The sequence below is a fragment of the Heloderma suspectum genome, chromosome 13 (assembly GCF_057233095.1).
Source record: "Heloderma suspectum isolate Gila_16-S chromosome 13, 16-S_ref, whole genome shotgun sequence".
NCBI classification, from domain to species: domain Eukaryota; kingdom Metazoa; phylum Chordata; class Lepidosauria; order Squamata; family Helodermatidae; genus Heloderma; species Heloderma suspectum.
The window spans coordinates 16544141-16564085 of NC_139470.1; positions in this window are offsets into that span (position 1 = coordinate 16544141).

The following is a 19945-nucleotide window of genomic DNA, read 5'->3' on the forward strand; positions in this document are numbered from 1 at the left end:
TTTCAGTTCATTTTTTATCAGAATTTACCCAGTTTGCACCTTCTGGAACCGAAAGCACATCGGTGTGCATTCTGCAGTCAAAGTGCATACATCTATGGGCTTGCGATGCAATTCGAGAGACCAAAAAATGCCTTTGAAAGAGGTGCATGTTTGAAACATGCACACCAACACGCTTTAACCCAGGGAGAATAATGTGTACCTGTGGAAAAAATGTACATGAAAAATGCATACTGTTGAAAACCGTGTACAAAATACTTCCATGAATGGGAGGAAAATGTATGCATTTCAAAAATGTGCACAAATGATGCATATATTTGGGGAAATGCACATGAAAATATGCATGGATTTTTGTGTAGAAAGAATAAAACGACGCTTGCAATCTGATACAGGCACAAGTTGGAACAAGTTTCAATGGCATCCAAAGTACTTTGCTGAGCTCAGGTTTTGATGATTTATACATCCCTATGAGTAGCTCCAGAATTTTGACAAAACCAGTAGCTCTTAGGGATGTCCATTGCTTGGAAATCCGGCCCTTTCTTGGGCTCAACGGAGTTCCACAGCATGCCCAACTTGGCTTCCATTTGCAAGCCAAGCTGTGGGTTTTCCCTACACTCTGGGGACATTTTGTGTATTGGGGGGTGGGGTGTCTCTATTTGCGCAAATTGTGGCCATACTTTGCACAATTTGCACAAATTACGCAGATTTGCACAAGATTCAGCCATGATTTTGCACAAATTAAAAACAAGAAAAATCCGCTAACTGGCACAGTTCACTTTAGACCGGGTCGGGCCAGTTAGCAGAAAACAGACCAAAGTCCAGGCTGTGTGTGTGTGAACAGATGAAAACCTGTCAAGCTCCACACACCCCAAATGAATTCCTCTGACATCCCCAGTAGTTCTAGAACTTTGGCAAAGTTCTATTTCACTGACACCCCCCCCCCACCAACCCATGTGGCCTTGCTCTATAACATAAGTAAAACAAATGTTAATCCAGCCCCATCCATGTACTTCCAAGGCTATGTCAGTAGTCAATGTGAAATGTAGTTGCACAAGTGAATACTCGACTTGGAAGACCCATGTCTCTGGTTTCATATTTATTCATCCGCTGGTTTTTCTAGTTTGGCAAACTGACTGTGTCAATATTTAGTTATTGCTGTGGGAACAGCAAGAAAAGAAAGACGGGAAATAATAGGAGAAAACATTATGTTAAGGCTTAACCTACTTGGCTGTGTCGGTAGGTTTAACTCATTTATTTAACTACCTTTTCTTTTTCTTTTCTTTTTCCCCTATGTCTCTCTCTCTCTCTCTCTCACACACACACACACACACACACACTGAAGGCAAACAGGAATCGAGAAAGGGAAGCAAGACCCAAAATGTTTACATGGCTTGTGGGGAGAGCCAAGGGAGGGTGCCAGACATTCTGTGAATCCCTTCAGTAGGTTTTGTTTTCTTGTTTGACGTTCTTTCTCACACAATCTCTCTCACACTCTCTTCTCCATCCACTCTCAATTTCTTGATTTTGAGGGGCTACACAGTACATTCCAGAGACCTCTGGTTCCTACAGATCTGCCATTAAGGAGGTGATAAGGGTCATTCAGTGGAGACTGGTGGCTCCAGTTTCGGAGGGGCGGTGATTCCATTCTGGGTTTTAGTTCGAACCAGCCAGAACTCTAAAGGTGCAATCCAAGGTGCTCAGCCCTATCCCCCAAATGGGTTCAGCATCCTGGACAGCACCTTTAGAGGCCTGGCTGTTTCTAACTAAAACTCAGAATCGAATCACCATCCCTCCAAAACTGGAGCCACCAGCCTCTACTGGGGTCATTCAAGAGCAGGGCCCAGCACATGTTCAGAAATGTGTGAAGGGAAACAGGATTGGGCCTGCTAGTCTCACAGATGTACATGCATAAGGCTCCTTCACTCAAGCAGAAACCCTGATTGGCTAGGATCAACCGCATACATCTGTATGCACATAGGGATGTGCAACTCAGCAAAACTCAAGCTCGCTGAAGTTCTCTGAATTCCATCTTGAAGCTCATTCCGATTTGAGTCCTTATCAGATTGCGAGCTTTGATTTCTGGCCATTGGATTCTTCTGGGCAGGAAGAAGCACAAAGTAATCCTTGTTCCAGCTGAGCAACGTGGTCTTCCTGAGTTCTGATGGGTTCTTCCTAGGAATGTACGGATCACTTTAGCTTGCGTCCACGGGGGGTCCGCCAGGGGGGAGGTGATCCGTTCCTCCCCGCCCCCCCTGGAATCCAAGCTGGTCAGCTCCGTCCCAGCTCCTACAGTGCTCTCCAGACACAAATGGTGTCAGCTACGCCATTTGCATCCCCGTTTCTTCTCACAATAGGCTATGCATCTTTATTTACATAGATACTTCCGTAGCCTATCACGTGAAAAACCAGGGACACAAATGGCATCCACTACGCCATTTGCGTCCCTGTTTTTTCATGCCATAGGCTACATAAGTACCTACGTAAATAGAGATTCGTAGCCTATCGCGAAGAAAAACGGGGACGCAAATGGCATAGCGGACGCCATTTGCGTCCGATCACTTAATTCCGGGTTCCTCACAGATGGCGGAATGGAACCGGCCAGGGGCAGATATTCAGTCTGGACAGGCACAGGTAACTGCATTCATTCCGCCGCAGCCTTCGGGGGGCCGAATTCACTGGAATTCGGCCTCATTGGAGTCCGCGGTGGATTCCACGGACATCCCTAGTTCTTCCTTGGTTATTTGTTGGTCCTGCTTCCTGCTATATCCTCTGGTTCCAACTTCTTCTTCAATCATGACTCCTGGCTACCTCATTGAACCTGCCCCCTGCTTTGTCCTTCCGTCCTGACTTATAACTTGTCCCATGCCTTCTGGCTCCAGGTAGGGATGGACAAATGTGTCAGTTTCACTTTCTCTCACATAGGGATGGCAGAGAATTCCTCCACGGATCTCAGGGAGGCCGAATGCCAGTACATTCGGCCCCCCAAAATCTGTGGTGGAACGGCCTGCCCCCCCGCCCGCCCCCCACGGATACCCCTGGGACGAGACTTACCTGGGGCGGATCGCTGCCACCGCTGCCATTTGCAGGTTTTTGTTTTTGTTTTTTTACACACATGTGATAGGCTACGTAAGTTTTTATGTAGCCTACAGCCGCCATTTCCATACGCTTTTTTTTTTTTTACCAGACATTTTAGGCTACGTAAAAACTTACGTAGCCTAAAACGACTGGGTAAAAAAAAAAAAAAGGCCACTACGCTATTTGCATTCCCCTTATTTTCGCCGTCTTAGTCTATGTAATTATTTACATAGATTAAGACGTCAAAAATAAGGAACGAAAATGGTGGTGGCCGTAGCCGCCGCCATTTGCGTACACTTTTTTTTCCCCCCCAGAGCCCTCCGCGGCCAGAAATCTGGCTGCGGACGGCTCTGGCCTGGCTGGGCCTGGCCGGCTGCTCCATGGAGCTGCCGCGGAGCACAGCTGGCCGCGGAGGATTCCGGGGGGGAGTAACGGAGCGCCTCCCCCCCGTCCAGGATTCTGGGGGGAGGGACGGAATGCCTCCCCCCCATAAACATAATCCGCGAACAGGTAAGTGATTTTCGTACATCCCTAGTCTCACATAGGGATGTGTGAATCAGCAGAACCCGAGCTCACCGAAGTTCTCCGAATTCCATCTCGAAGCTCATTCCAACTCAAGTCCACATCAGATTGCAAGCTTTGTTTTTTTGTTTTTTCGAATGAAAATCCATGCATATTTCCCCAAATGTATGTGCAGCAGTTGTGCACATCTTTGAAATGTATGCATTCTTTGCCCATTGATTAAAAATTTCTGAAAAATTTCTGAACATTTTTCAAGAGCATGCTTTTTTCATGTGCATTTTTCAAATGTATGCATGCTGTTGAATGCATTGGGGGGAGGCATCCATGAATCACACTGCAAGCTCAGAAATGTATGGACTTCGACTGCAGATTGCGTCTGAGTCTGCATTTGGTCCGGAAGGCATGAACTGGGTTGTTGTTGTTGTTCAGTCGTTCAGTCGTGTCCGACTCTTCGTGACCCCATGGACCATAGCACGCCAGGCCTTCCTGTCCTGCGCTCTCTCCCGGAGTGTGCTCAAGTTCATATTCATTGAATCGGTGATGCTATCTAGCCATCTCATCCTCTGCCGTCCCCTTCTCCTTTTGCCTTCAATCTTTCCCAGCATCAGGGTCTTTTCCAGAGAGTTTTCTCTTCGCATTAGGTAGCCAAAATATTTCAGCTTCAGCTTCAGGATCTGTCCTTCCAATGAGCACTCAGGGTTGATTTCCTTTAGGATTGACTGATTGGACCTCCTTGCAGTCCAGGGGACTCGTAAGAGTCTTCTCCAGCACCACAGTTCGAAAGCATCAGTTCTTCGGCGCTCAGCCTTCCTTATAGTCCAGCTCTCACAGCCATACATTACTACTGGGAAAACCATAGCTTTGATTATACGGACCTTTGTCGGCAAGGTGATGTCTCTGCTGTCTAGGTTTGCCATAGCTTTCCTCCCAAGGAGCAAGCGTCTTTTAATTTCATGGCTACAGTCACCGTCTGCAGTGATCTTGGAGCCCAAGAAAGTAAAATCTGTCACTGCTTCCATTTCTTCCCCTTCTATATGCCAGGAAGTGATGGGGCCAGATGCCATGATGTTCGTTTTTTTAATGTTGAGTTTCAAACCGGCTTTTGCACTCTCCTCTTTCACCCTCAACAAGAGGCTCTTGAGATCCTCTTCGCTTTCTGCCATTAGGGTGGTATCGTCTGCATATCTGAGGTTGTTGATAATTCTCCCAGCAATCTTAATTCCTACCTCTGATTCATCCACCCCGGCATTTCTCATGATTTACTCTGCATATAAGTTAAATAAGCAGGGTGACAATATGCAGCCTTGTCATACTCCTTTCCCAATTTTGAACCAATCGGTTGTTCCATGTCTGGTTCTTACTGTTGCTTCTTGACCCTTGTACAGGTTTCTCAGGAGACAAGTAAGGTGGTCTGGTACTCCCATCACTTTAAGAATTTGCCACAGTTTGTTGTGATCCACACAATCAAAGGCTTTAGTGTAGTCAATGAAGCAGAAATAGACGTTTTTCTGGAATTCTCTTGCTTTCTCCATGATGCAGCGAATGTTAGCGATTTGATCTCTAGTTCCTCTGCCTCTTCGAAACCCAGCTTGTACTTCCGGTAGTTCTCGGTTCACATACTGCTGAAGCCTAGCTTGTAGGATTTTGAGCATCACCTTGCTGGCATGTGAAATGAGCGCAATTGTGCGGTAGTTTGAACACTCTTTGGCGTTGCCCTTCTTGGGAATTGGAATGTAAACTGACCTTTTCCAGTCTTGCGGCCATTGTTGAGTGTTCTAAATTTGTTGGCATATTGAATGCAGCACTTTAACGGCATCATCTTTTAGGATTTTAAGTAGCTCAGCTGGAATACTGTCATCTCCGCTAGCTTTGTTGTTAGTAATGCTTCCTAAGGCCCACTTGACTTCACTTTCTAGGATGTCCGGCTCAAGTTCAGTGACCGCACTATCATGGCTATCAGGGACATTCAGATCTTTCCTGTATAGTTCTTCTGTGTATTCTTTCCACCTCTTCTTAATCTCATCTGCTTCTGTGAGATCCCTGCCTTCTTTGTCCTTTATCATGCCCGTCTTTGCACAAAACGTTCCCTTGAGATCTCCAATTTTCTTGAAGAGATCTCTAGTCTTTCCCATTCTGTTGTTTTCCTCGATTTCTTTGCATTGTTCATTTAAGAAGGCCTTCTTGTCTCTCCTTGCTATTCTCTGGAACTCTGCATTCAGTTGGATATATCTTCCCCTTTCTCCCTTGCTTTTTGCTTCCCTTCTTTCCTCAGCTACTTGTAAAGCCTCATCAGATAGCCACTTGGCTTTCTTGCATTTCTTTTTCTTTGGGATGGATTTCGTTGCTGCCTCCTGAACAATGTTACAGACCTCCGTCCATAGTTCCTCAGGCACTCTGTCTATCAGGTCTAATCCCTGAAATCTATTCCTCACCTCCACTGTGTATTCATAAGGGATATGATTTAGGTCATACCTGAATGGTTTAGTGGTTTTCCCTACGTTCTTCAATTTAAGCCGAAATTTTGCAACAAGAAGCTCATGATCTGAGCCACAGTCAGCTCCAGGTCTTGTTTTTACTGACTGTATAGAGCTTCTCCATCTTTGGCTGCAAAGGACATAATCAATCTGATTTCAATATTGACCATCTGGTGATGTCCATGTGTAGAGTCATCTCTTGTGCTGTTGGAAAAGAGTGTTTGCTATAATCAGCGTGTTCTCTTGGCAAAACTCTATTAGCCTTTGTCCTGCTTCATTTTGTACACCAAGGCCATGCTTGCCTGTTATCCCGGTGATTTCTTGACTTCCTACTTTAGCATTCCAATCCCCTATGATGAAGACGACATCTTTTTTTGGTGTTAGTTCTAGAAGGTGTTGCAGGTCTTCATAGAACCGATCAACCTCAGCTTCTTCGGCCTCAGTGGTTGGGGCATAGACTTGAATTACTGTGATGTTGAATGGTTTGCCTTGGATTCGTACTGAGATCATTCTATCGTTTTTGAGATTGTACCCCAGTGCTGCTTTTCCCACCCTTTTGTTGACTATGAGTGCTACTCCATTTCTTCTAAGGGATTCTTGCCCACAATAGTAGATATGATGGTCACCTGAATTAAATTTGCCCATGCCTGTCCATTTTAGTTCGCTGATTCCCAAGATGTCGATGTTCAATCTTGCCATCTCCTGTTTGACCACCTCCACCTTACCTTGATTCATTGATCTGACATTCCAGGTTCCTAAACAAAATTGTTCTTTACAGCATCGGATTTTCTTTTCACCACCAGACACATCCACAGCTGAGTGTCCTTTTGTTTGACCCAGCCGCTTCACTCTTTCTGGCGCTACTTGGAAATACCCTCTGCTCTTCCCCAGTAGCATATTGGACACCTTCCGACCTGAGGGGCTCATCTTCCGGTGTCATCTCTTTTAGCCTTGTGTTACGTTCCATGGGGTTTTCTTGGCAAGAACACTGGGGTGGGTTGCCATTTCCTTCTCCAGTGGACCACATTTTGTCAGAACTCTCTGCCATGACCTGTCCGTCTTGGGTGGCCCTGCACGGCATAGCTTATGGCTTCACTGAGTTACGCAAGCCCCTTCACCACAACAAGGCAGTGATCCATGAAGGGGATGAACTGGGTAAATCCTGATAAAAAATGAACTGAAGTGAATTTCTCATACATCCCTACAGCGTATAATGAAAACAGTGTGTTTTTTCTTTGTTTTTTGTTTCATTACGCTATTTGTTTTCATTCTGAAAGACCACCTTCATTTCATGTATTCATTTGTGCAAACCATGTTCATTTTGTTATTCTTTTGTTCCAGTGACAATCATTTTCAGTAGTCACGTTCATGGGGTTGGCATGTTTCTATTGAATTTACTTTCTGCTACCCATGGTGACTTCTCAAAAGCTGCTGCCTGGCGGCCACCATTTTTATTACCCAGCATGCTCCCAGATGTTGCATCATTCCAGGTCATTGCAGAGAGGAAATGGTACTCCCACCACCATTTCCCCTTCCACAGTGCTTTGGAATGATGCAACATTTGTTTCTTTATTTACAATATTTGTATATCACTCCCCATCTAAAACAGATTACAGCACAGTGAACATGAGAGGTACAATAGTAAAAGATTTAAACAGTTAAAACATCATATTAAAATTATTAAAAACAGAATGCCTATAAAAACCATGGCTGGTCATTCATGCAATGCTTCCTGAAACAGAACTGTTTTCAGGAGGCGCCAGAAGCGATACAGTGTTGGTGCTTGCCTTACCTCCAGGGGCAGGGAGTTCCAAAGACAGGAGGCCACCACACAAAAGGCTCTTCTCCAGGTGGACTCCAGTCAGGCCAAATGCCCATGTGGAACCACCAGGAGCATGCCCTCTGATGACCTCAGTGTCCGGGCACATTGGGAAGGGAGAAGGCACTCCCTAAAGTTCCCTGGTCCCAAGTTGTTTAGGGCTTTGTACACTAGTACCAAAATATCTGGGGCATTGTAGGTAATTAAACTGGTGGCCACTTCTGAGAAGATCATCCCCTTAACTGGATCAGGTAGCCTCCCTCCACCAAGTATCACAAATGAGTAATGAAGGGGTATGAATGGGAATAATAAAAGGGTACACATTCATTTGTTGATGCATTCCTTTAGCAACAAATGAAACTGAACAAAACAGGCCGCCTTTGGTTCCATTTTTTATTTGTTCCTAAATGAATGCATCTCCCCAGCCTCAAAGGAACTGAATAGCCTTGGTGAAAAAAATCAATAGGACCAGCTAGATACCTGCTTAAAAGCTGTAGGGCCTGCTTCCAGATTCAGCTGCTGGTATGCAGAGCTGACTTAGCAGGTGATTATCCTTCTGCCAAAAGTGGAAATTACTGATGAATGTCTAAGGAAATGCAAAACAGAAAAAGTACCCCAGGCTTTGGCAAATAGCATGCAGACTGGCTTCCGGACTGCAGAATGGGGGGGGGGGATCACATCATGCTGGCAGCGAGGGGAGTCCTTGTGGTTTGTATTCTCTGATCTTTTCACAACTCCAAGGAACAGCAAGCAGCCGACAGAAGATTAAGCCAACCAGATGTGGGGTTCTCCACCAAAGCGATGTCTTCACCGGCTTGTATCAGAGGGTTAGCTTGTGGCAGGCACAAGCTCCTTACTCAATAAGTCAAAAGGTCAGAGGATACCAAGAAATGGGAAGAGGGAGGAAGCAGCAACCAGGTGAAGAAAGGTAGGGCAAGGGACAGCAGGGAAGAGAAGTCGGGGTGGGTAGGACTGACCAACTCCGGGTCGGCACCAACACCCATTAACCTTGGCCATCTGCCATGGCTCCAGCACCCTGTCAGGGCCCATTGCTGATGCCTGCACTGGGCCCATTTCCCCCCAGTGTTCCAATGAATGCTAGGGAGTGTTGGAGCCACCATTTCAATTCCCCATCATGCCCCAGGCTGCACCTGATGTCAGGTCACTCTGCGGCATTGTGGGAAATGGAAATGGTGAGTGTTTCCCACAATGCCCCAGAGTGATGCTTCATCAGGGGCATTCTGGGCATTCTAGAAAGTTTAAATCAGGGGTAGGCAACATGATGTCCATGGGCAGCAATGCTCCCCAGACCCCTTTCTTGGTGCCTGCCAATGCACCCTGCTCCTCCCACTTTTTATTATTGAATTATTTTAATATTTTACTAGAATATTGTTTATATTGTGTTTAATTGTTTAACTTCTGTAAACCACCCAGAGAGCTTCAGCTATGGGGTGGTATAGAATTATTATTATTATTATTATTATTATTACTACTACTACTACTACTACTACTACAACTACAACTACTCAAACTGCTGTCCTGCTGACCTTCCAGTCTGCAATTCACCATCTTAACCACTAAGCCACCGCGGCCCCCTACTACTACTACTACTACTACTACTACTAAACACATTTTCTTAGTGGCAGCTGGGATTGCTGTGAAATAGGTTTCTGTTGGTTCTGAAAACAGTGGGTTCAAAGGAGTTGTTAGTATATTGGGGCTCAGACCCTACCTCAGCCTTGTCCTCAGTCATTTGGGCAGGTTACTGGTTCTTTGCTATGCCTCCCATGGCAGCCATTTTGTAGTGGTGCCCAGGACAGTTTCTTAAATTGCCCAATGTGTCCAAAAAGGTTGCCTACCACTAGTTTAAATGGTGGCTCCAAGCCACCACAGTACTCAATTGGTGTACTGTGGCAGGGCACCAATTGGCAGGGCCCCAATTTAGCCCACTAAAGTTGGGGTTGTTGGAGAAATCCACAACGAAATCGAATTAATTTGGATTTCTATGAATCCAATTCTGCAGCCGACTGGCTTTTCCCGAGTCACACGGATTCTGCAGGCTTGAGGACTGATTTGTTTGTTTTTTACTTTCTGAAATGGTATACATATTTAGTCATACGTAGGGATGTCAGAGAATTTCTCTACGAATCTCCGGGAGGCCGAATGCCAACGCATTCGGCCCCCCCAAATTGGTGGAGAAACGATCCGCCACACCCCCCACCACCCCCGGGATGGGACTTACCTCGTTCGAATGTCCCTCGTGGCGGCAGCTCCCAGCGGCGGTTCGGCGGCGGTTCGACGGCGGCAGCCGGTCTTCCGACTGGCTGCCGCCGCCCCCATTTCCAAGTGAAAAAAAGAACAACAACAACAAACGTGATAGGCTACGTAAATATTTACGTCGACTACCCATGCCAAAATAAGGAATACGCGCTTTTTTTTTTCCCTCAAAGTCAGCCGTGATAGGCTACGTAAACATTTACGTAGCCTATCATGGCTGACTGCAGGCCAGGGATGCAAACAGTGGCAGCTACGGCCGCCGCCATTTGCGTCCCTGGCTCCCGGTAGGAGAGGAGGTTTCACGGCCGGAGGGATGGGGCACCTCCCCCCCGGACAGAATTTCGGCCAGAGGGACGGGGCGCCTCCCCCCTGGCCAGAATTTTGGCAGGGACGGATGGGGTGCCTCCCCCCCACCACGAAGCAAGCTTCGGGATCAGGTAAGTGACTTTCGTCCATCCCTAGTCATACAAAAATACATGGTTTTGTGTTTTTTTTAATGGCCGAAAATACACATTTCCCCCATAGGCTATAGCCTGAAAATGTGCTTTTGGGGTGGATTTGCACCAGGGGGGGGGGTGTATTTGCACAAGTGAAAATTTGCACAAATTCACATTTGTGCAAATTCGGGAAATTGGGAAAAATCTGATTCCGTCACTCAGTGGACGATGGAACAAAAGCCACCTGACAATCCATGAAATGCAGATGGAATGGATTTTACAAAATCTGAACACTCCTAACTGCAGGGCACCCTTCAAACATGGAGCCAGGCCTGGACCAACCTACTCAGCTACAGCCTCTCATTATGCCCTCATCCTTCCTCAACATTTAGTGGGACTCTCATTAATAAACATTTATGAGTGGGACACGAAATGAAATGTTGCAGACTAGAGTGACCATTCCAGCCAGCCATGCTTTTCTTGTGGTGCTCCAGTCCATTACCCCGCTCTCATTTGCCTCATTTTCATTGCACTCCCAGGTGTGTGTACTGGAATCAAGTCCCACTGTGTCCTGTGGGGTTTACTTCCAAGTAAGCATGTCGAGGATTGCAGCCTGAGAGGTCTCCCATCCTTTCATTCAAAGCTGAGCCACTGGGAATTATGTGTGTGTCTATTTTATGCATGTTCCTCTCTCCCGTGCCATAAACGTACTCTGTTCAGAACACCACGTCCCTCCTTTCTCCTTCAATTGCAGGAAACGTGTAAGTTTATAAGATTATCAACCCATTATTAAAGTTTGGGGAAAACAGAGATTGGTTTCCACTTTATCTGTTTATTCTGTGACTGATAAAATATTGCCATTTTTCAGCTTTCAGTTTATAATCCCCATTCCCTTATTCCCAGACAATATGGTGCGTGTTTGGGGCCGATCCCTTACTTCCCCCAATGGAGCCGTTTCTCTTGGCCACGCTGACACAGGAAGTTGGTGAAAACCAAGTTGTTTGTACAGGATTTAGGCAATTGGAGAAGAGGGAAAGCAGGGTGGGGGGAGAGGAGAGGGGGAGAAATTGAAAAATGGATATAGAGGAAAATGCCCAGCTAGTTGTAAAAAAGTGTTTTGCCATGCACACAGCTGCTTCCTGGCTGTTTCATTTTTATTGCAATGAGTGCAAGGTTTACAGGAAATTCCAGTTTGGAGACAATCCCAGTCATTCCTGAATTTGGGCTGTAGAATAAATGGCATCTCTCTGCTCCCTTGAGGATCTGCCATAGAATAGGGAGACATTTTTTCTCCCTCTATCATAATACTAGAACTGGGGTCATCCCACAAACCTGATTGGTGGGAGATTCAGGACAGAGAAAAGGAAGGGCTTCTTCACACAGCACAGAGTTAAGCTATGGAATTCACTTCCACAAGATGGCCACCACTTTAGATGGTTTTCAAAAGGGATTGGACAAATTCCTGGATGAGAAGGCTATCAGAACACTATCTGACTCTTTCACCTTTGGGACTGGCCCCTTTTTGCCTTCAGCCCTGCCTCCACTAGAGATGTGCCCCATAAGAGCTTCTCTGAAATAGAATTTGACCCTCGGGCTGAAAGAGGTTCGACATGCCTGGAGTAAACAATACCAGGCTCAATGGACACAGAATCTGACGTAGTAGAAGGAAGCCACCGATGCTCCTGTTGTGATCAGAAATGACGTTGAGTCTGGCTGAGTTCATGAAGGGTCAGTTTATCGGGGCCAATCTAGGCATGACATTGACTGCAGGAATGCCCTCACATGCACATTTTTCATCATGTAAATAGCAGGCACAGGGAGGGGGGGGAGTTTAACACTTTCTCTCCCTGCAATGGTTCCACTAGGGATGGGCAAAGTCCTCAATGTCTGGTCTGGGGGCGGGGGGCACCTGGCATGTCGATCATAGTCATTAGCCTATCACGGGAAAATTATGTAAATAACAATGTGCACAAATCGCAGGGCGCAATTTGCATGACTTACACAAATTTTGGCTGCAATTTGCATAAGCCATGCAAAATGCGCCACACAATTTGCACACATTTCTATTTAAGTAAAAAAAATTAAGCCCAGAAAAATCGACAAGCTGGCCCAACTCGATGCAGATGATGCATGATGCATGATCTTGTCAGTGAGGAACCTCTGGGAGGCAAATGTCTTCATCAATGGGATCGAAAGAATGTGAGATCAAAACAACAACAAGCTTTGGACTACATTTCCCATCATCCTTCAGGGGCATCCCTGTCATTGTCATTGCTGGCTGAGCCTTATGGAAGTTGTCATCCAAAACATCTGGAGGACTCCAGGTTGACTACACTTGGTCTATAAGCTCTTCTCAAAAGCTGGTTGTGGAAACCAACTGGATGTCTCTCCTGTTTGTTACAAGCATCTGAAAAATCTCACCTCGTTTATTTATTTTTTGGCTACTTAATAGGTAGCCAAATGTTTTGAAAATGTGGTATTAGTGGGTTGCTCCTCCCCAGCTTAGCAGCCTGTGTGCAAGCTGTATATCTAGGGGTGGGGTAGGGTGGAGGAAATCTTGGGTTTTGTTGTGGCACAGTTTGTTTTTTTTCTCAAGCAAAGATGATGAACCCATCCCTTGAAGCACAGTTCCCTTGGCAACGTTTGGGTTTGTATCAACACCTCACAACTCCTTCCTCCTCCTTCATGGTTGCTGGGCTGGCTGGATTCTGGATCTGAAAGTAGTAGGTTGTCCACTTGTAAATCATCAAAAAGAGGACATGCATCACCCCCCCCCCAAAAAAGGAGGGAGGAGAAGACATAATACATTATATAATTTAAATAGAAATATAGTACATCTTGCCATAGCGTGGAAGACTGTGACCAGGTGGCCTATGTGCCTTGTTCAGTCTGCTGTCCAAGTACTGTTGAGGGGCATCTTCAAGGCCCAGCTCTTCCTTCTGATGAAGAGTCCAAGTCTAGTCCACGTCTGGTTTAAGATAGAGCTGAAACCAGACGTGGACTAGAGAGCCTTTCAAACAGAGGCTGCCTTCAAAACAGTGGACTGACAGCCTTTCAAACAGAGGCCTGTAAAAGAGGACACATGGACAGCCTAGACTGCATTTTGAGGAATTTGCTGAGATAATGTTCCTGACACATACAAATGGAAGAAAAATCACACACGACACCCGCATGTATGAGATGTTTTAATCTTCGGTGTTTATTATTAGCTTGAAAACCCCAAACACGCTCCAAGCATTGGCAGTAGGCTTCACTGAGGGGCGGGCGGGGTGGGGTGGAAATACAAAACCCCACAACTGTGTGTCAGCCATTTTGGCTTCCCATCTGAGAGTGCTTGTGTAGAAGACATGCATGGACAAAGTTAGCTGTTTTCACTGAGTTGGCACAAATCCTGCCCCCCCCTTCACAAAGCAGATGCAGGGGGAAGAAAATTATACACCCAGACCTTGGAAAGCAACTCAAGCATGTACATACAAATTAGTATTTTAGCATGCTGTTGCCATTTGCAAATTAGGTTGTTTGGGGACTGAATGAAGACGAGAGCGGCAAAAGAAGCTGCAGCAGCGTGCTTTAAGGACATGCCGGACTGGGACAGAAGCTTGCACTGCGGGTGGCCCAGGACTACACTGTGAGGAACGTTGTAAATCAATGTGCAACAGCAAAAAGCCAAAACACAAACAGCTTAATGGGGCTGAAATTAAAGTTCATTTTAATGTGTTAAATAATTGGAGTGAAAATGACGCTTAATTTTAATCAAATTACACAAATGAGGTGTTAAATGCTTCCAAATCATCTCCTTTCCACTCGCGGGCCAGAAGACTGGAAGGCAGAAGCAAGTTCTTACTGAGCAAACTGTACATTTCGCCTTGTATCTCCCCATGTATTTATTTATTTAGTGCGTTTCTAATCTGCCCAGTAACTAATGTTCTCTGGGTGGATTACAACCTGTTAAAAATGAAAATGCCACTTTAAAACACAGTTAAAAAGATAAAATACCATACAAATATTTAACAGATTGAAATGCAATGTAACGCAAAACAATAAACAGCACAGGAACCGATCAAACAGCCATAATAGCCTAGAGCTAGGTCTCAAAAAATGCCTGGGAGAAAACAAAGGCCTTTGCCTGGCACTGGAAAAATAAGAGCGCAAGTGCCAGGCAATCCTCTCTGAGGAGTTTATTCCATAATTGGGGTGCCACCACTGAGAAGTAAAAGGACTAGCAACTTGTTTGTTTTGTTCTGTTTTTAAATGAAGGCTGAACTGGCAGGGAAGAGGTTCAGAAAATCCCTAAGGGAGCCAAGCCACTGTAGCCCCCCCTCCGTGCAACTTTCTCCAGGGATGCAGAAACTTTTTCAGACAAAGGTTTGAATTCCATTTCCAAGACGCTTTTGGGGGCTGCATTCCAACTGTGGGAGGGGCTGAAGACAAAAGGGGTGAGGCCAAAAATACTGGCATCTTATAGTTTAAAGCTCTTATTGCCAGAAACTAAGCCTTAGGAGAGGCATTTCAACCTTTTAAAATTTTAGAATGGGGGAAAAACTACACAAGAGCTTGGAAACCACCAAACAATCGGCAGTCTTGGGAAAGGGGGCGGGGCCAGGAAAAGGGGGAAGGCCCATCCAGGAAATCCTAGTGGGCCAGATGAGACTTCAGGAGGGCCAGAATTGGCCCCTGGGCATGAGGTTCTGCACCCCTACCATACCCACACAAGCAAAAACGTACAAGATTGGCTGGGGAGACTAAAGCAGAGGAGGAGAACCTTCCCCCCCGCCCATCAAGGGCTGCATTCTCTCAGAGGTAATATGACTGGGAAAGCATGCTGGCAGTGGCTGGGTCTAAAGTCAGTAGTGGGTAGGGCAACCCCCTTTCTCTCTCTCTCTCTCTTTCTGTCACCCCCTGTTCTCCCCCCCCCCGCTCTTTCTGTCAGCCTTGTTATCTCTCTCTCTCCCTCTCTTTCTGTCAGCCTGGTTCTCTCTCTCTCTCTCTCTCTCTCTCTGTCACACCCTGTTTTTTTCTCTCTCTTTCTTTCTGTCACCCCCATTCTCTCACTCTTTCTGTCAGCCCAGTTCTCACTCTCTCTCTCTTTCTGTCACCCCCTTTTCTCTCTCTTGCTCGCTCTCTTTCTGTCAGCCTGGTTCTCTCTCTCTCTCTCTCTCTCTCTCTCTCTCTCACCCCTGTTCTCTCTCTCTCTCTCTCTCTCTCACTCTCTCTCTCTTTCTGACACCCGTTTTTCTCTCTCTTTCTCCCCACTCAGCAGCTGCTGAAGGAGGAGCAGATTACTGTTGTCAGTGGTCTGAAATGATCACTTGCAGAGGGCTTTCAAGTTGGATGAAGGGCCACATGAAATTAGTCTGAGGGCTGCTTGTGGCCCGAGTTCTGCAGGTTGCTCAGCCCTGGAATAGACAGCTTGAACTCCTCTACATGGCTCTCTCCGTGTTTTGGAAGACAACAACGTACACAGATACATAGCAATGTGCTTCAACATTTCACACAACGATGGGTACAAATGTGTGCATGTTCTTCCATACAACATCTGGCACATGTGTGCACGCAGTGTGAACGCATGTGCAATGTAATCCCCATGAAGGGCAGATTTTGAGCATCATTAAAGGGCAGCATATTATCAGATGTTTAAAATAATACTATATTTAAAAGATGATTTTAAGATGAGGCCTTACTCTCCATCCCATAAGATGCAATGCCTCTGGGTTATAAATACTGCTGAACCAAAATGGGAGAGGGGCATTTTGGATGAAAAATCCCCTCCCTTCCGCCACCCTGAGTGAAAAGTGACCAGCTTTGGATGATTTTTCGGGGGGGGGGGGGGCTACAAACAAGAGCGAAAATATTCATGTATTCAAAATGGTGGCAAGAAGAATGGCTTTCACTTGAAATTGACTTTGTGACATTGCCACAAAGCCAATCAGCTTGGCTACCTAATGCCGTCATTTGGATCAAAGTCACATTATTATCCTCAGTGGACAGAGATTGAACGATTTCATCTTAATTAGTGCCACCTTGTGTTTATAACCAGCCTTGCATCCCAAAGGTATCAAAAATGTGTTTTGCAATCGTTTCATTATCACCTCATTGTTGTTGTTCAGTCGTTCAGTCGTGTCCGACTCTTTGTGACCCCATGGACCATAGCACGCCAGGCCTTCCTGTCCTCCGCTCTCTCCCGGAGCGTACTCAAGTTCATATTCATTGCATCCGTGATGCTATCTAGCCATCTCATCCTCTGCCGTCCCCTTCTCCTTTTGCCTTCAGTCTTTCCCAGCATCAGGGTCTTTTCCAGGGAGTTTTCTCTTCGCATTAGGTGGCCAAAATATTTCAGCTTCAGCTTCATTATCTGTCCTTCCAATGAGCACTCAGGGTTGATTTCCTTTAGGATTGACTGATTTGACCTCCTTGCAGTCCAGGGGACTCGTAAGAGTCTTCTCCAGCACCACAGTTCGAAAGCATCAATTCTTCAGTGCTCAGCCTTCCTTATAGTCCAGCTCTCACAGCCATACGTTACTACTGGGAATACCATAGCTTTGATTAGACGGACCTTTGTCGGCAAGGTGATGTCTCTGCTTCTTACTATGCTGTCTAGGTTTGCCATAGCTTTCCTCCCAAGGAGCAAGTGTCTTTTAATTTCATGGCTACAGTCACCATCTGCGGTGATCTTGGAGCCCAAAAAAGTAAAATCTGTCACTGCTTCCATTTCTTCCCCTTCTATATGCCAGGAAGTGATAGGGCCAGATGACATGATCTTAGTTTTTTTAATGTTGAGTTTCAAACCAGCTTTTGCACTCTCCTCTTTCACCCTCAACAAGAGGCTCTTGAGATCCTCTTCGCTTTCTGCCATTAGGGTGGTATCGTCTGCATATCGGAGGTTGTTGATAATTCTCCAGGCAATCTTAATTCCGACCTCTGATTCATCCAACCCGGCATTTCTCATGATGTACTCTGCATAGAAGTTAAATAAGCAGGGTGACAATATGCAGCCTTGTTGTACTCCTTTCCCAATTTTGAACCAATCGGTTGTTCCATGTCTGGTTCTTACTGTTGCTTCTTGACCCTCGTACAGGTTTCTCAGGAGACAGGTAAGGTGGTCTGGTACTCCCATCACTTTAAGCATTTGCCACAGTTTGTTGTGATCCACACAATCAAAGGCTTTAGTGTAGTCAATGAAGCAGAAATAGACGTTTTTCTGAAATTCTATTGCTTTCTCCATGATGCAGCGAATGTTAGCGATTTGATCTCTAGTTCCTCTGCCTCTTCGAAACCCAGCTTGTACTTCCGGTAGTTCTCGGTTCACATACTGCTGAAGCCTAGCTTGTAGGATTTTGAGCATCACCTTGCTGGCATGTGAAATGAGCGCAATTGTGCGGTAGTTTGAACACTCTTTGGCGTTGCCCTTCTTGGGAATTGGAATGTAAACTGACCTTTTCCAGTCTTGTGGCCACTGTTGAGTGTTCCAGATTTGTTGGCATATTGAATGCAGCACTTTAACAGCATCATCTTTTAGGATTTTAAATAGCTCGGCTGGAATACTGTCATCTCCGCTAGCTTTGTTGTTACTAATGCTTCCTAAGGCCCACTTGACTTCACTCTCTAGGATGTCCGGCTCAAGTTCAGTGACCGCACTATCATGGCTATCAGGGACATTCAGATCTTTCCTGTATAGTTCTTCTGTGTATTCTTGCCACCTCTTCTTAATCTCATCTGCTTCTGTTAGGTCCCTGCCTTCTTTGTCCTTGATCATGCCCGTCTTTGCACAAAACGTTCCCTTGAGATCTCCAATTTTCTTGAAGAGATCTCTAGTCTTTCCCATTGTGTTGTTTTCCTCGATTTCTTTGCATTGTTCATTTAAGAAGGCCTTCTTGTCTCTCCTTGCTATTCTCTGGAACTCTGCATTCAGTTGGGTATATCTTCCCCTTTCTCCCTTGCTTTTCTCTTCCCTTCTTTCGTGAGCTACTTGTAAAGCCTCATCAGACAGCCACTTGGCTTTCTTGCATTTCTTTTTCTTTGGGACGGATTTCGTTGCTGCCTCCTGAACAATGTTACGGACCTCCGTCCATAGTTCCTCAGGCACTCTGTCTATCAGGTCTAATCCCTGAAATCTATTCCTCACCTCCACTGTATATTCATCAGGGATATGATTTAGGTCATACCTGAACGGTTTAGTGGTTTTCCCTATGTTCTTCAATTTAAGCCGAAATTTTGCAAGAAGCAGCTCATGATCTGAGCCACAGTCAGCTCCAGGTCTTGTTTTTACTGACTGTATGGAGCTTCTCCATCTTTGGCTGCAAAGGACATAATCAATCTGATTTCAGTATTGACCATCTGGTGATGTCCATGTGTAGAGTCGCCTCTTGTGCTGTTGGAAAAGAGTGTTTGCTATGATCAGCATGTTCTCTTGGCAAAACTCTGTTAGCTTTTGTCCTGCTTCATTTTGTACACCAAGGCCATGCCTGCCTGTTATCCCAGTGATTTCTTGACTTCCTACTTTAGCATTCCAATCCCCTATGATGAAGAGGACATCTTTTTTTGGTGTTAGTTCTAGAAGGTGTTGCAGGTCTTCATAGAACCGATCAACCTCAGCTTCTTCGGCCTCAGTGGTTGGGGCATAGACTTGAATTACTGTGATGTTGAATGGTTTGCCTTGGATTCGTACTGAGATCATTCTATCATTTTTAAGATTGTACCCCAGTACTGCTTTTCCCACCCTTTTGTTGACTATGAGTGCTACTCCATTTCTTCTAAGGGATTCTTGCCCACAGTAGTAGATATGATGGTCACCTGAATTAAATTCACCCATGCCTGTCCATTTTAGTTCGCTGATTCCCAAGATGTCGATGTTCAATCTTGCCATCTCCTGTTTGACCACCTCCAGCTTACCTTGATTCATTGATCTGACATTCCAGGTTCCTAAACAATATTGTTATTTACAGCATCGGATTTTCTGTTCACCGCCAGACACATCCACAGCTGAGTGTCCTTTCGGGTTTGGCCCAGCCGCTTCACTCTTTCTGGCGCTACTTGGAAATACCCTCTGCTCTTCCCCAGTAGCATATTGGACACCTTCCGACCTGAGGGGCTCATCTTCCGGCGTCATAACTTTTAGCCTTGTGATACGTTCCATGGGGTTTTCTTGGCAAGAATCCTGGAGTGGGTTGCCATTTCCTTCTCCAGTGGACCACATTTTGTCAGAACTCTCTGCCATGACCTGTCCGTCTTGGGTGACCCTGCACCTCACCTCATGCTACACCCCTAAACTCTTTTCCGCTACAGGAGAAAAAGCAGCTGGGAGAGATTTTGAGATGGGGAAAAAATGTTCCGAGGGGGGGAAAGAC